Here is a 4,838-nt window from a genome sequence, read left to right on the forward strand (position 1 = left end):
GGACCAATGCCCATATCTTCTCCTAGCCTCTATATACCATGGCAGGCAACAATTAGAGTAAAATATGTTGAGTAAATCATATCAATAAATCATTTCATTCTCATGCTAAAAAAAAACAAAAACAAAAACAAAACAAAACAAAAAACAATGCTCCCTTACTTTGGTTTATGAGGCTATATATGAACTAGCTAGTCTCCTTGAGCTTATCTCATATAATGCTGTCCCTTTTTACTAAATTCCAGTCATTCTGACCTTTTTCTGTTACTCCAACATGCCAAACTCTTTCCAACCACAAACCTTTATGCTAGCTATTTCCTCAGTCTAGAAAGAGCCTGTCTATATCTTTGCAACTATCTTAGTCTTCTCATTCAGATCTTAGATTATGTTTTCCTTCCTCAAAAAATTCTTCTCTGGATTTCAGATTTTATATAGACCTCCTCTTCCACTCCACAACAAACACTCAATATGATGCCACTGTGTTTTAGATCATTTGTCATTGGTGATTTATTGTTTGTGTTCCTCTAACTAAAAGACAAGTTTCAAACAATCAGGATCCTAGCCTGTTGAGTTTGTTGCTAAGTGCCAGCATCTCCAGCAGGGCTTGAGACATAATATTGGCTCAATAAATACTTTTGAGTAAGTATGCATGTTATAATGCCAGGAGTACCCAAGAAAGCTGCAGTTTAGGAAGGGTATGGCCACCTTTGGAGTTACTGTTGTATATAAAATAACATTTGGCTTTGTTCATTTACCTTAACCTAGTTTCAGTCTTGTCTTCCTCCATCAATTAGTAACTGTGCCTGAGGCCTCCAAGTCAATGCTTATTATCCCTGAATGCATTGCTTTAAATAAAATATATAGATTCATGCTAGTACATTTAATATGTAAATAATGTTTACATCTATATGTCAGGCACTGTCCTGGGCACTCAGGGTACAGCAGTAAAAAATACATATGAAAATACTTGACTTCAGGGATTTATATTCTATTGAGAAGACATGAATCATAACCAAGAAAAATAAGATATATATAAGGTATGTACGTGGTGATAAATGTTAAACATAAAAATAAAACCAGCAAAGCGTAGGGACCAGGATCCAGACTTTGAAGGGAAAAGACTTATAATTTTTAACTGAAGTAGCCATTAAAAGTGAGTTTTGAGTGAAGACATGGATGAGGTGAAAGAGCTAGTCATCTAGGTGGCTCTGCACAGTGCAGACAGAACAAGTGCGTAGTGCCAGAGAAAAATGAGGCCAGTGTGGCTGGAGAGGAGTGGATAGAGAGGAGTGGACAGAGGTCAGTGTAGCTGGAGAAGAGTGGACAGAGCAGGGGGGGAACATGCAGAAGATGGGGTCAGAGAGGTAGTGGGGGGAGCAGATCGCAGGGAGTCTTTCAGGAAGAACACTGGCTTTTATGCCAGTGAGAAAGGGCTGCCATGCAGAGTTTGAGTGGACAAAGGACATGATCTAACTTCCCTTTTAACATCCCTGTGGCTGTTATCCTGAGAATAAAGTGTAGGAGAACAAAAGTAAAAATGGGGAGATCGGTTAGGAGGTTACCACTTTTCTGCCTTACAGGCTTTTGTGAATATTGCGAAAAAGTAAAGTTTGCACCTATTCTATGACAGGTCCCTTCCTCTGCTTCTGTAAATATTCGGGTTAGCATTAAAATGATATGTGCAAAAAAAAAATGATATGTGCATTGAATGGTGACACACTCTCCAACCTAATAATTCGCTACAGCATACATTTTTTAAGGGGGAAAAAAAAAGAAAACACAGAGAGATTGACTCAATATATTACGGGCCCAAATGGAAATCTCAAATGAACATATTCAAAAGTGAAAGGAAAGCAATGCAATTTTAAATTTTTTTCTAGAAAAACAATTTATATCATCTCTTTTAACTGTGTAGATATGCACTTAAGGAATTGCCTTACCTAAAATACGTGCTTAAAATAGTACCACAAAATAAATTTCACATTGCAAATTTTACCCATATTTTTCTTTACCTTAGCCATATTATCATGTATATTTGCCATTAAGTAAACCTAGATTTTTGCTGTATTTTGTAAAGGGGGAAAGCACAATCTTTTAATCAGAATCCACTCTCTGACTTTGTAGAGGTCACGAAGCTTTATTTCTTATATACAAGCTTGGTATTGATATAATCCATTTCAGATAATAAGTGAGGAAAATATCGACAAAGGGAGAGGGTAGCCATTACTTTGTAAACCTGTTATCTTGAAAGCACTCAAGGGAAGGGAAACAGAAACAAATGTAAAAGAACAAAAAGAAAACAATGAAATGAGAAAAGATATTTATATATCATAATATATATAATCAATTATATATATAAATTATATATAAATTAATATATATATAATTTCATTAAAAAGCAGCATATTACCATAAAAGTAAGCTCCTATTATTGAATAGTCATGTAATGAACACATTTGGTGATCTACTTTTAATTGTACATAGTCATATTTTCAGACTGCTTTTTTGTCAATACAGAAAGCTTCTGTAACCAAAGAATAGTATTTAGTATTCACTTTGTAAAATGCAAGTGGAAATACTATAAAAAGACATTTTTAGAATTGAGAATACTGAAAGCCATAATGCTTCTTCTTAATGGAAAACCGATGATAAGTAAACACTGATCTATTTTAATCAGCCTGCCAGGTTCCACCTTTGCTACAAGTATATGATATGCAGATGAAGTAAAACCTGCTCTGAAAATAAGTTTTGTATTATTGAAGTTGTTGGGGCAATATAGTTAAAAGCAAAATCTACTAACTCAGAAATTTTCTCCACAAAAGTAGTAGAAAAAGAAAACACTTTTATTTTTGCACAGATATTAAATCAGAATATAATGCACATCACAGCACTCTGCTAAGAGATTGCAAAGACAGAAAGAAATCTCACCCCTTTATATAGCCAGACAGATACATATTCCATACATGTCCTCAAGATAAACAATAACTGGTCCTCAAGTAAGAGGCTTTGAAAGCACCATTTATTACATGTAGTTTCATCCTAAATTCAGCTGGCAAACCAGACTGGCCATCCGTGTTAGTTAATTGGCTTTATAGAAAAGAAAAATATTTTTTTCCTATCTTTATCTTTATGACAGGAGATAGCTTTATAAATTGGAAACAGGACTCAGCTGAAGTTTGAGTCTGAGTTTCAAACTACTATATTTTCCCTAACCGAAAAGCTGATTGTCTTAATTAATGATTTGTTTTTCTATCTGTAGCTCAAAGCTTTTCCTTTAATAACTAAAAAATAAAACTATATCTAAAAATATGTATATATGCATCTTTTGTGTCTTTCCACTTCTACCTATGAAATTTAGGCCAATTCAGAGGATTATCTCATCTTTTAGATCATCTTTCTAATTCTTTAACGTAGAAACCTGAAACCAAATACTTTATAAAAACATTGGTTTTTTTTTTCATTGGGAGTTGAGCACTATGATTTAAAAAAGAGAATGTCGGGATCCCTGGGTGGCGCAGCGGTTTGGCGCCTGCCTTTGGCCCAGGGCGCGATCCTGGAGACCCGGGATCGAATCCCACATCGGGCTCCCGGTGCATGGAGCCTGCTTCTCCCTCTGCCTGTGTCTCTGCCTCTCTCTCTCTCTCTCTGTAACTATCATAAATAAATAAAAATTTAAAAAAAAAATAAAAAAAATAAATAAAAAAGAGAATGTAATTTAAGGAAGACAATATTGAGCCAAGATCATAACTGATAAATTGTTATAAATGACAACTGAAACTTTCTTGCGCTTATGCTTGGTTGAAAAAGTTGCAATCAGCAATAAAAAAAATTCTTATACACATGTCCATTTGCCTGATCCCCATCTTTCATGTCATAGTTATGAGGTACCGGAGCCTTTCATCTCCCTTGCTTCTCTCAGGTCATTACAGTTGGCCCTTGAACTACACATGCCCATCTACTCGCAGATTTTTTTGATACAGTCCAGTACTGTAGATATTATTTTCTCTTCCTTATGAGTTTCTTTTCTTTTTTTTTTTTTTTAGATTTTATTTATTTATTCACAAGAGACTCAAAAAGAGAGGAAGAGACATAGGCAGAGGGAGAAACAGGCTCCTCACAGGGATTCCAATGTAGGACTCGATCCCCAGACCCAAGATCACGCCCTGAACCAAAGGCAGAAGCTCAACCTCTGAGCCACCCAGGCGTCCCTCTGTATGAGTTTCTTTTTTTTTTTTTTTTTTTAATTTATTCATGACAGTCACACAGAGAGAGAGAGAGGCAGAGACACAGGCAGAGGGAGAAGTAGGCTCCATGCACCGGGAGCCCGACGTGGGATTCGACCTCGGGTCTCCAGGATCGCGCCCTGGGCCAAAGGCAGGCGCTAAACCACTGGGCCACCCAGGGATCCCTGTATGAGTTTCTTAATAGCATTTTCTTTTCTGTGGATTACTTAATTCTAAGAATACAGTATATACTACAGATAACACACAAAATATGTGTTAATTGACTAGGTTACTGATAAGGCTTCTGGTCAACAGTAGGCTATTAGTAGAGTTTTGGGGGAGTCAAAAGTCATATGCGGATTTTGGACTACACTTCAACCTCTGCTATTATTCATGGGTCAACTGCATAACTCTACTGAGGGCAGCAGTTTCTCTCCTGCCTCCATCCTCTCTGTCAGTTTTCTCATTTGTTTTTCATTCCTTTCTCTTGGCAGGCACAATGTAAGCAAAAACTAAACCCACTAGGCACTCAGTCAATTTGCAAGTGATAAGAAGCTATCAGCCACAAAAAAAAAAAAAAAAAAAAGAAAAGAAAAGAAAAGAAAAAGAAAACGAAAC

Source organism: Canis lupus, chromosome 7 (genome assembly GCF_048164855.1).
Source record: "Canis lupus baileyi chromosome 7, mCanLup2.hap1, whole genome shotgun sequence".
NCBI lineage: Eukaryota > Metazoa > Chordata > Mammalia > Carnivora > Canidae > Canis > Canis lupus.